The following is a 12,927-nucleotide window of genomic DNA, read 5'->3' as shown; positions in this document are numbered from 1 at the left end:
AATCAAACAACTTGCTATCTGCATTTAACGTGAATTCAAATACCTTTTGCATTAGAATTGTGATCATGGATAAAATGAAGCAATTATGCATCATCAGTGTATCTGTAGTGCTTTTATTAAAGGAAAGTACTGAAAGGAACAAAAGTCCTGAGATGCAGTGTATTTAACCTCTGGGCACTAGATGGACATCTAAAAAGATAAGACCTCACTTACTAGCAGATGCTTCCAGACAGTGTAATATCTACATGGCCATTCCTATATTTAATACTACTTAGTAGTTTTGTTCTTTTCCAGGAATCACTGTATGTGTCTTGAAATAGTAAAGAATCGTGTGCTTGAACTGAAGATATCTTAGGGCTTTCATTAGGTTGCCAGACATCTTTCCAACAGTAGCTGCTAATATTGAGTTTAATAAAAAATCTCCAAATCTGTTTTTAATGGTGCCGCCCGTAGATGCCAGATCAATACAGCAGCAATTATTTCTAAATGGATAACAACCATATCATGTATCATCCATATCTAAAGCTGTTTTCTTCTCACAAATTATGGTGAGCAAGGAAGTCCATTGCTCTGTCTGCACAATAGACTGTGGAGAGATGCAAACATCCTTGTCTGGCTTCCCAGCTCCCTGCTGGATGCTGAGGAATTCAGTCTTTGGATGAAGGAAAAGTTCAGTAAAGCCACCCAAAGAGTGTACAGTTGCAATGACTTTGGCACCTACCAGAAGGCAGCCCGCAAGAACCCTTTCATTCCTCTCTTGCTGGAATTCAAAGCTAGGGACTGGGTGTCTGCATTCCTTTTGCTTTGTGCTGTTTCCTATTGCTGTGAGCAAATGGTGATAAGAACTGTTCTACTCTGTAGTAGGAAAGTTACAGGTGTTGAACAGTAAATGGATAACCAGCTCTGAGAAAACTAGTTCTGACTGAGATTCCTTAAAGGAACATTTTCTTTCTTATTAAGAGTTTGACACTTATTTAAGTTGGAGGCTGTTTGCATCTCTCCTTGAGCTACATCACAAAATGTGATTATCAGTGTTGCTATGTAGGAAGTGAAAACATGCAAAAATGGTTGGTTTTCGGTTGTTGTTTTTGTTTATTTATTTGGTTGGTTTTTGATTTGTTTCTTCCTTTTAAGAGCTCGAGTACTTTACTGGGCCTTTTTGCTCATTTTATTTATTTCATAAGAAAAAGTCTGAGGCCCTTTTAGGTGGTGGAGTGGCAAGCTGCAGGACTAGCATTTTCCTTATTGATTAAGCCACCAGCCTTGGACTCCATCCCAAATTTTTGTGTAGAACCTTTGAGGACAAAGTGATGTTTCAGCAAGCTCCCTAAACTATAGGAAATTACTTTCTGATACAGTCTCTTCCATGCACCAGATTTTCACTGAGTACTTAATCTTAAAACTGAAGCGTTTGCAAAGTGCTGACTTGCAGCATTCCATGTTGCAGAAGGTACAGTGAAGATGCTTCCAGACTAATTGCTTTAAGCAGTCAGAATGGGGACTGGGGACAATTTCAGCATACTGTTGTACGTTTCCTGTTGTTCCTTTAAACATGAAATGGCATTGTTAGCAGTGAGAACATATAGTTGAGACTATTTGAGAATGCATTATTATTTGACTAACAGCCACAGTTGCAGGCCCTGTTGTCATCCTGAGCACCTTGTAAGCACACACTCAGAAAAAGCAGTTCCTGCTCAAGGGAGCTCTATAGTAATCTGTCCCATTTTTCTATTACAACTGCGCAAATGACTTCTACTCATTAAAAGCAATGGGAGTGAACATAACTGACTTTGAGCTGACTTTGGGGCCTTAGAACCATAGAATGTCTTGGATTGGAAGGGACTTTAAAGATCATCTGTTTCCAACCCCCTGCCCTGAGCTCCTTGCCCCTTAGATAGGACATAACTAATTTCTTTTAGTGCCAGCACCTTCGTATGTACCGGTCCTCATCATTGCGTGATAATGGCTGTGAAGCTGTAATTCTTGGTTGTAATAAGGGTGTGCCTGCACAGAAAATCTGGATCAGTTTCCAGATGGGGAAGAAAATTTTTGCATTACCATATGCAAGGAATATGTTCATCTTCACAGTGAGATGGTTCTGGTCAGTGCCAATGACTTGGTGAAATATGTACTTGTATGGGAACTGCTGAGTCACGGCCTGAACCTCTGATTAATCACCTGAGGCGAGCCATGAGTCAGCCAGAGGAGCACAGGTGAAGGCAATTCACCTGTGCTGCCGGAAGGGGTGGAGCCAGGCTCCACCCCTCCTAGACCTATTTAAGAGCTGGCTACCAGAGGGGAAGGATCTCTTCTGGAGATCCCCTCTCTTGGTGTCTTCTGGTGAGCTCAGCCGAAGGGTAAGCTCTTCCGCTTATTCTCTTTGTGATCATTGTCTACCTTGCTTGATTCTCTCGATTATATTGTGATTACAACATCTTGATATCTGTTGATTAAACAACTATATTGCAATTATAGCATCTTGATTATACATTTGGCGAGCCAGGCAGGCCAAATATACTGAAATTAACATCATGTCTTTTTTATGGAATTTCTATAAATGGGTCAAGGGGGAGAACAATATTCCTCTAGAGAAAATGATTCCAGGGCAGATCCCAGGATTTGAGGGATCGCCCTATTATGAGTTAGCTACTATCATTGAAAAATGGGGTCCCTTACGCGTTATGGGCAATATCTCCCCATATCGCATGGCAGACTATTTTCAAGGACTCGGCAAGGATGTCCTCACTACTAAAGAAAGACAACTGGCTGCCTCCATGGTGGCATGGCCATTATTAACTGCCTTAAATCATGCGGACTTAAGAAATAATACTTTAGAAACGGAAAATCAGCTTTTGAAAGACCGTGTTGAAAAGCTAGAGCACGAACTTGGCGTTTTAACAGGGAAGAAGCCAATTCTACATTTTCCCGTAGGCCAAATTCGTAGTATTTCAATAAATGATGACCAGACTCCTGAATCAACAGACTTCGTTGATCAGGAGAACAAGAAATCCAAATCAGACCTTGAATGTCCTATTCTGACTGATCCCCTGGAAATCCGTCCTGTTGTAACCCAGAAAACAAAAAAAGTACAGGACAGACCAGCAGGGGTGCCGCCTGATCAATGGCCCCCTGCCCAGACTCATTTACATGTAACGGCACGGCCATACACGGCAACAGAATTAATGGACTTAGTACAACGATTTCGGCAGAAGCCTAGAGAAAGTGTGCCAGCTTGGTTATTGAGACTATGGGATTCTGGGGCAGAAAGTGTCTTGGTGAATGGCCCAGAAATAGCCAAGTTGGCCACCATGACCATCCATCCTGCTCTCAGACAGAGGTTATATGTAGGTAATCAATATCGTGATGAAAACCATTCCATACTAGAATGGTTAATGGCAGCCTGCCGTATGGTATGGCCGAATAAATCAGACATACCTTTACATACAGGCATGTGGTCCTCCATGGAGGACCTTCAAAACTATATCCGCGAACTGGGTGTAAGAGAGGCCATCTATGAAGATACATTTGATGGCCCTGATATGGTTAAATTTTCAGCAGGGATGAGAGATTTAATTTTACAGCAAGCTCCCTCCCATCTGTATGGCACCTTAGTCTCCATATTGAATCCCCTTGTAGCATCAGAAGCCGTAGTCCAGCAGGCTGCCCAGTTAGTTGCCGACCTGGGAGAAACAGAACGCCTGCGGACTAGGCGCAATATTCGGTTTCTGGAGGAAGCAGAGGTCCTGCCGGTAAATAAAACCAAAATGCCAGCTACTCGAGCTCCTCCATCGGGACCCATAAGGGTATCCCGAAAACAAATGTTTAATGATTTAATTCGGGCTGGGGTCCAATTTGCTAAGATCGACCGCCAGCCCAACCATGTCCTTCTCCAGCTCTGGAGACAACTAAAGGACAATCAAAAATTCCAGAGCTACCCTAAGAAATCAAGGGTAAGAGCTATAGAGAGGGTTCCAACAACAACATGGAACCTAGAAGATTTTATTATTCCAAACAGAAAAAAGAAGCCACCTCAGGTGTCTCGGGCCACAATGCCTGAGCCATCAGAAGCAAAAGAATTGGCCCTAGCCCAATTCATGGAGTGACAAGGGATGTTAGTCCCCGTAGGGCCTCCAGACGGGACCGGAGGCCCTATGTAGAATTAACGATTTATTGGTCCCGAAAAAATATTCAGAGAGTAATGGCATTGGTAGACACAGGAGCAGAAACATCAATTATCTATGGAGATCCGGGAAAATTTGATGGTGACAGAGTGATGATTGGTGGTTTTGGGGGACAGACTATTCCTGTCACCCAAACATGGTTAAAATTGGGGGTTGGGCGTCTCCCACCCCGGGAGTACAAGGTGTCTATCGCCCCAGTCCAAGAATACATCCTGGGCATAGATATTCTATGGGGTCTGGCTCTCCAAACAACTGTGGGAGAGTTCAGGCTTCGACAAAGATGTATCAGTATCCGGGCGGTGCAGGCAATATTAAGAGGCCATGCGAAACATGAGCCTGTTTGCCTGCCGAAACCGCGCCGGATTACTAACGTTAGACAGTATAGACTCCCGGGTGGGCAAGATGAAATATCGAGAACGGTGCAGGAATTAGAAAAAGTGGGTATTATAAGACCTGCACACAGCCCGTATAACTCCCCCATATGGCCAGTGCGAAAGTCGGATGGCACATGGAGGATGACAGTAGATTACAGAGAATTAAATAAGGTCACGCCGCCTATTCATGCGGCTGTACCCAATATTGCCTCCCTAATGGACACATTGAGTAGGGAGATAAAAACCTATCATTGTGTCCTAGATCTAGCAAATGCGTTCTTCAGTATTCCAATTGCTGAGGAATCGCAAGATCAGTTTGCATTTACGTGGGGAGGCAGGCAGTGGACCTTTCAGGTCCTGCCACAGGGGTACGTGCATTCACCAACGTATTGTCACAATCTAGTGGCGCGTGACCTGGCTGATTGGAGAAAACCTGATGGTGTTAACCTATATCATTATATTGATGATCTCCTGTTGACATCCGACTCACTGGAGGCAGTAGGACAGGCAGCAGATTCATTAACTGCCTATTTACAACAGAGGGGATGGGCTATAAATCCCCAAAAGGTGCAAGGTCCAGGCCTGTCCGTAAAATTCCTGGGGGTGGTTTGGTCAGGAAAGACCAAGGTGCTACCCAGCGCTGTCATAGATAAGGTTCAGGCCTTCCCAGTCCCTACAACATCAAAGCAGCTGCAAGAGTTTCTAGGTATATTGGGTTATTGGCGTTCCTTTATACCTCACCTGGCGCAGCTGCTACGGCCACTATACAGACTCACAAAAAAGGGGCAGCTATGGGACTGGGGGAAAACCGAACAGGATGCTTTCCAACAAGCGAAATTGGCAGTTAAACAAGCTCAGGCATTGGGTATATTCGATCCTACCCTCCCAGCCGAGTTGGACGTTCATGTTACCCAAGACGGCTTCGGCTGGGGCCTGTGGCAACGCCAGAGCTCTGTTCGGACCCCCATTGGTTTCTGGTCTCAGGTTTGGCACGGAGCAGAAGAAAGATACAGTATGATTGAAAAACAGTTATTGGCTGCCTATTCGGCATTACAGGCAGTAGAGCCAATAACTCAAACAGCTGCAGTTATAGTCAAGACCACTCTGCCAATTCAGGGGTGGGTGAAAGATCTGACCCACCTTCCTAAGACAGGGGTGGCCCAAGCACAAACAGTGGCACGATGGGTCGCCTATCTCAGCCAAAGGAGCAGTCTGTCTTCATCACCCTTGAAAGAAGAACTCCAGAAGATCCTAGGCCCAGTGACGTATCACAGTGATGCACCAAAAGAAATACTGGTCACTCCACCAGAGAAGAGTCCCGTTCAGGAGGGAAAATATCCTATCCCTGAAGATGCCTGGTACACAGATGGGTCCAGCAAGGGCAACCCGAGCAAGTGGAGAGCAATAGCATATCATCCTTCCACCGAGACAATCTGGTTCGATGAGGGGGATGGTCAGAGCAGCCAATGGGCAGAACTGCGAGCCGTGTGGATGGTTATAACCAAGGAACCCGGTGATGGTATCCTGAACATCTGCACAGATAGTTGGGCTGTGTACCGGGGGCTCACTCTTTGGATTGCACAGTGGGCCACCCAGGAATGGACTATCCATGCCCGACCGATCTGGGGCAAAGACATGTGGTTAGATATATGGAATACGGTCAAACACAGGACTGTACGTGTCTACCATGTTTCTGGTCATCAGCCCCTACAGTCACCGGGAAACGATGAAGCCGACACACTGGCCCGAGTTCGATGGATTGAGAATTCACCATCTGAGAACATCGCCCGCTGGTTACATCAGAAGCTACGGCATGCTGGACAAAAGACAATGTGGGCAGCTGCTAAAGCATGGGGACTGCCCATACAACTATCTGATATCATCCAGGCATGCCAGGATTGCGACGCTTGCTCCAAGATGAGACCGAGATCGTTGCCCGAAACAACAGCCCATCTTGCTAGGGGACACAATCCTCTCCAGCGATGGCAGGTCGATTACATCGGGCCCCTTCCTCGTTCCGAAGGGGCAAGATACGCCCTGACCTGTGTCGATACTGCAAGTGGGCTACTGCAGGCCTATCCAGTACCAAAAGCAAACCAGGCATATACCATCAAGGCACTCACTAAACTGATGTCTGCCTACGGGACACCGCAAGTCATCGAGAGCGACCAAGGGACTCATTTTACTGGTGCAACGATACAGCGCTGGGCAGAAGAAAATAACATCGAATGGCGATTCCACCTGCCATATAATCCAACGGGGGCAGGCCTCATCGAACGTTATAATGGTATTCTTAAGGCTGCCCTGAAGACAGACTCCCAGTCCCTGCAGGGGTGGACAAAAAGACTGTATGAAACCCTGCGGGACCTGAATGAAAGACCTCGAGACGGCAGACCCAGTGCCCTGAGAATGTTGCAGACGACATGGGCCACCCCGCTTAGGATCCAAATTACGGGCACTGATCATCAGGTAAGACCCCAGATTGGTAATGAAAATAATCTTCTGCTCCCTGCCCCTGAAAATTTAGAGCCAGGTACCCATAAAATAAAATGGCCCTGGAAGGTGCAAGTAGGACCCAAGTGGTGTGGCCTACTTGCACCTTGGGGGAGACTATTGGAGGTGGGAGGCTCAGTAGTCCCTCCAGTAATAGGTACATGGCCTACTGATATTGTGGTCAACACTCCGATCTTTATTGCTAAAGGGACCCCCATCATGTCCCTGTGGCAGATCAGGACACCTCCTTTGGTGCCTGATATTGTTATGCAGCCGCAGATATCCGGCCAAAAGGTGTGGTACAGGCGGCCAGGACGTGCCCCCGTACAAGCGGAAGTGTTGACCCAAGACAGAAATACGGCCTGTATCTTGCCCTGGAGAGCAGACCTTCCCCTCCTGGTACCTGTAAAACATCTGTATTACTCCCCGTGAGTCTGTGAGCCTTCAGGACCACCGGAAGGAACAAAACGCCATCAAGTGTTCCAGTGTTGCTGTCAGATCACGTACAACACCCGGTGATGGTCTGCATGGGACTGATGGAACATAGAACGGACCTGCACCTCAGGACCTCATGCCTCCAGTCACATCATCGAGCACTGGCCCATAGAAGAACATGGACATTCACTAATCATCACTTGTCTTGAACTGTACCAACACACGTCGCGATAAAATTGTATAAGCGTCGCGATATACCGGATCTCTGTATTAGGGAAAGCTCACCCTTTTGTTAACCTGATCAGTGGTTCACGCCGTGAAGGGGTGGAGTGTATGGGAACTGCTGAGTCACGGCCTGAACCTCTGATTAATCACCTGAGGCGAGCCATGAGTCAGCCAGAGGAGCACAGGTGAAGGCAATTCACCTGTGCTGCCGGAAGGGGTGGAGCCAGGCTCCACCCCTCCTAGACCTATTTAAGAGCTGGCTACCAGAGGGGAAGGATCTCTTCTGGAGATCCCCTCTCTTGGTGTCTTCTGGTGAGCTCAGCCGAAGGGTAAGCTCTTCCGCTTATTCTCTTTGTGATCATTGTCTACCTTGCTTGATTCTCTCGATTATATTGTGATTACAACATCTTGATATCTGTTGATTAAACAACTATATTGCAATTATAGCATCTTGATTATACAGTACTAAACAAGAAAATATAAAGCAACTCAATGTTTCATTTGAAAAATGTTGGCTCTTGTTCACTTACAGCAGCATTTTGAAAAAACTGAAGCTTAATTTTTGGTTTACCTTTTCTTTGTGCCCAAATTAGAACTGGGACTCCCATTAATTCCAAGGACACGGGGATAATCCAATGTTAAATGCTCTTAAAAATGCCACCATTGCAGAAACCTGTGAGATTTTTGCTGACTTCAAGAGAACAGAAAAAGGACACTGACTGAATCCATTATAGGTTTGTTAACCCGAAGGCTATGCAAAAAGCAATCCGGCAGCCTGAACGATGGAGAAAGCCCTGTAAGTCAGCTTCATTCAAAGAAAATGTTTCCACCTGTCAGCTACCCAGGCAATACATGCAAAAGCATTTCTGTTCTGCATTTTACTAGAAAAGCCACTCCTTGGAGTAGTGTTCATGTCGTTAGTATTTATTATTTGCTCAGGCTCTGCTTCCTCTTTCCTCGAAGCAAACTTCTATTGGTTTATTATCCCGCAGTAGGTAATTATTCCAAAATATTTGCACGTGAATATTCAGAATTTTTTTTTTTTTTTTTTGCCAAGATAATGACCAGCTCTTCGCACTCACTAAAACTTGGGGCAATTCCTGTGCTCTGTTAGCTCAACTTTGTTTCTGATGCATCTCTGAATCTTTTGGTAAATGGTCTTTCAGCACTCGATAGGCAACAACAGCAAAAGCTCATAATTTGTTTACCCACACTGTTCTGGTTTCTCTTCTTTCTCCCATTAGCATTGTGTGAATAGATTGTTTCTACAGGCAGGGAACTTGTTACTAAAGTCAGGTGAGCCAATTACTGATACAGGAGCCAGCTGAGCTATTTGAGTGTGGAGTGATAATGAATTCTGGCATTTAAAACCCAGTGACTTCGTTTATCTAAGCTGCAGTGATTTGCAGTGGAGAAATCCAAGCAACAGTCTGAGGAAATGTCACCTTTTTAAGCACGGCAATTTAAAAAATGCATCATTTTCCTGTTCCCCATTGCTGCTTCTTAGATTTCATTTAGAGACTGAAGGCAAAGGCAGATCTGTGTTGCTTGTTGTGAACAGAATTACATCCACCTGCTCAAAGTGAAATGCTTCATGCAGCAGAGCGTGCATTAAACTTTCTTCACTACTTTAAACAAGATTTCCTCAGGAATCTTTCAAACTCCTTCCCCTATCAAAAATGATACTTGCAGTACAGGAATAAACTCTTTCCTCTTTGTGTGTTCTGAAGCTGCTGGCTGCCGAAGAGCTGCTTCGACCTGTAGAGCAGTGCCCAACAGGAATTCCTTTCGGCGCATCTTTCCGGGTGTGAGGGCCGAGTCCTGTGGGGGGAGCACGCACTCCGCGTTTGTGTTCAGGCAGATCTGGTCTGGTTGGAGCGGGTGCACGTCCCTTCCTGTACTGCGTCCTGGCGTCTCCTCTTCAACTGCGTCTGAAACACCGAGTCAGCCCACGAGGGGTCTGCAGATCTGCTGCGCACCTTGGTGTTACAACCACAAACAGCACTGGTTATCCTGCTTGTATCTGACGTGTTTCCAAGAACTTACAATTAATGCTTTGTGCAAGGCTAACCTATCTGAATCTGTTCAGAAGACTGCTATTTTCAATGTGTGCAACAGGTTTCCTGCTCTTCTTGACCAGGAGTGATTGTACTGAACGTCTGTCTAACAGGAGAGAAATTTGAATAGCCAAGAGTGAATGCAAGCACTGTGCTGCTCTGTATTTGCATTTACATATAATAATTGGGAAAAATAAAAATGATTCCCCGGGTACCTAGAGCTGCAGAGGCTCAACCAATCTTTTACATTTCTTTATTTATGCCTGATTTTAATATGCAGTGATTATAGCATTAGGGAGGGTAAGGCTGGGAAAAAAGGTTGAGGAAAAAATGGCATGATGGCAAAAGAATCATTTGGTTTTTCAAAGGAGGGGAATGTCTGGATTTCCTCTTGTCTCTCCCCCACAAGTAGTGGGGCACCAATCTCTGTGTTTCTTGCAGTCTGAATAGAAAACAAAAATTCCAGTAAGGCCATCTGCCATCTCTGTTCTTTCTGCTGTGCCTTTCCAAAGCCTGAAATCAGCTATTTGGGAAGATACTGTAAAAATATTAGATTGCATCAAGAAACGTTTCCATTCAAAACTTTTGGAAATAAAAAGTTACATTAGAAAACTTGCTACTTACTTCTCATACCGTGGGGAAACAGGAATGTGTGTAATGGAAGCTTTCTAGAAGATAAAATGCAAAAACCCTTGGCACGGAGCACCAAAGGGCTTTTGCTCTGTCCTGCATAAAACATATCACATCTGATTGTACCTCCTTGAAAGCATCCTCCTGGGAAAGCTGCAGCTTTATCTATGTATTTTTAACGCTGCTTCAGTCAGACCTCATAATAATGAGATTGGACTCCTCCGGCAATGTGAACTTCTGAATGGGAACGGAACTGAAAAGCTTTGCTGAGAAAATGGAATGTAATTTACTTACTGTGTGACGGGGGGAAATGTCCATTTTTATGGCGAATGGCTACCATACAACTCGTGCTAAATGTCTTACGGCAGATGGGGAAGTGTCAGGTGGCAGCACCTGCCTGCAGGGAAGCAGCCGATGAGCTCACCGGAGCGCTCCTTGCACGGGCAGCAAAGCTGTGAGCCCAACCCAGGGGGCTGCGATGGGCGCAACCTAACCGCGCAGGGTCAGCGCCCGGCCGCCGCCCTGGCTTCCCACTGCCAGCCGCAGCCGGGCGACCACCGCTCCCTGCGTGCCCTGCTGTGAAGGCTGTGTCTGACTGCAGTGTTCTGGGGAGCGATGGGTTGCCCAGGAGTGCTGGTGTGGACCACATCACGTGGAAGTGACTCGAGAAACCACTGTGTAAACTCAAACCAGGAATATAATGTTCAAGTTTTCTAATGGTTGTAATTCACCTCAGTTATTTGGGAAAGGATTTATTCTAAGTTTTGTATATCTACAATTTTCTTCTTGAATTGCAGTGTGTTCAGGCTTGCATTCAGCTTACTGGTAGGGAATATTTCGCCATCTGGCTCCTGTTTAAACACAAGAGTGTAAAATAAAAACTTGGTTCTATGCCAGCAGGTGGAAATTTCATGTTTTCCAGAGGCTGCTGAAACATTTCCCCCTCAAATCCCCTTCCTCCCATTTCAGTGAATTTCATGGTTCATGGAAAAGGCCATTTCAGTGTATTTCGTGATTCTATTTTGAATTTTCTTATCCAAATATGACAACAGAAATAACAAGGTGCCCTGTATGAGTATTTATCCACGTTTAGCCTAATACTCCTCTAATTTCATAGCCTGTTAAATTCAGTAGGACCAATCATATTTATATTGAAGTATACAGTTAGAATGCTTTGCTAAATCGTCATCCATAATGAAAGCACGTAATAAAGTTGAGAACAATTTTCATGGCTTCAGTGTGGGCACTTTGAACTGTGGCAGCAGAGATTAGATGATTGGCTTGTAGGAAAATTTCAGTATTATGAACCCACAGAACACGCACATTGTTCTAAAGATCAGGAAAATTTCAACTGCTAGATTAATGGGCAGGTGTAGTATGACCAAAACTGTCCTTGACGCTGGGTTTGTGTGTGGATTCAACAGCATAAACTTGAATTTGGTAAAAAGAAGTTTTCCTGTGTTGTCACTGCCACTGGTGCAAGTGAAGGTGAGATACAAGCTCAGCTTCCTTGGACATGAAGGGGGAAAAAAGAGTGAAATAACAAGCATTCAAGTGAATTTTCTCAGTAATACAGAAATCCCTATTTTGTGATAGAGCACATGAAAATAGAGAAGATCTTTGCCAAATTGTGACATTTGAAGTTGCAGATGTTACATGTTGGAACAAATTCTGTGGCTCACAATTCAGTAGCCTTCTGCAAGCTTTAAAATAGTGTATAGATGGACTAATATTTTATTTTGTAGTCCCTGGCAATGAGATATAGGTATTGCTTTCAAGACCTGCTTTTTTTGGCGCTGCAGCAGGGCACAGTGAGTGTTATTTTGCAGCGATTTCAATTTCCATATTGATTCCTATGTGAAGTTCAGGCACTTAATTATAGCCTGAAGGTTTCTGGAGTCATTGACCTACAAATTCTTGATTAACACAAATATCATCCTGAATGTGTTAAGAATTTTCCATAGAAGAATTGTGCTGACTGAATTCTTTGTGGAAAACTTACCCTACTTTACAAATGAGAAGCTAAGATGAAGTTCGCCTTTTGCTCTGCCTCTGAGTCCTACCTGGTGCCAGAAGAGAGGTTGGCTTGGTCTGGTCAGCAAAGGGTCTGTGTGGCAAAGGGCCTCTTAGCAATCAGGTTCCAATGGATTGATCTGACAAGTGCTAGGAAATGACTGCAGAAGTGCCTTGGTGCACAGGTGTTCTCGTCCCAGTATGAGTACCATGAGCGAGGTCCTCCACTGATGTGCAGCTGGTTGAAATGTGGAGGCTTCTGGGATGTGGATAGATCCTGATGGGCACTCGAGGATGCTATTCAGGGGCCCACTTGTGTCCAGCCTTCACCTGGACACTGGCAACCACCCTCTGACTACGAACCATCCAACCAATTCTTTATCCACCTAACAGAGCAGCCTTCAAATCCACATCTCTCCTATTTAGAGATAAGGATGTTATGCAGGACCATGGACTTGCTCAAGTCCAGGTAGACAGCATCAGATGTCCTTCCTTTGTCCACCAGTGCTGTCACTCCAT

This window comes from Tetrao urogallus, assembly GCF_951394365.1.
Source record: "Tetrao urogallus genome assembly, chromosome: 20".
Lineage (NCBI taxonomy): Eukaryota > Metazoa > Chordata > Aves > Galliformes > Phasianidae > Tetrao > Tetrao urogallus.
This window is presented reverse-complemented; position numbering follows the sequence as displayed.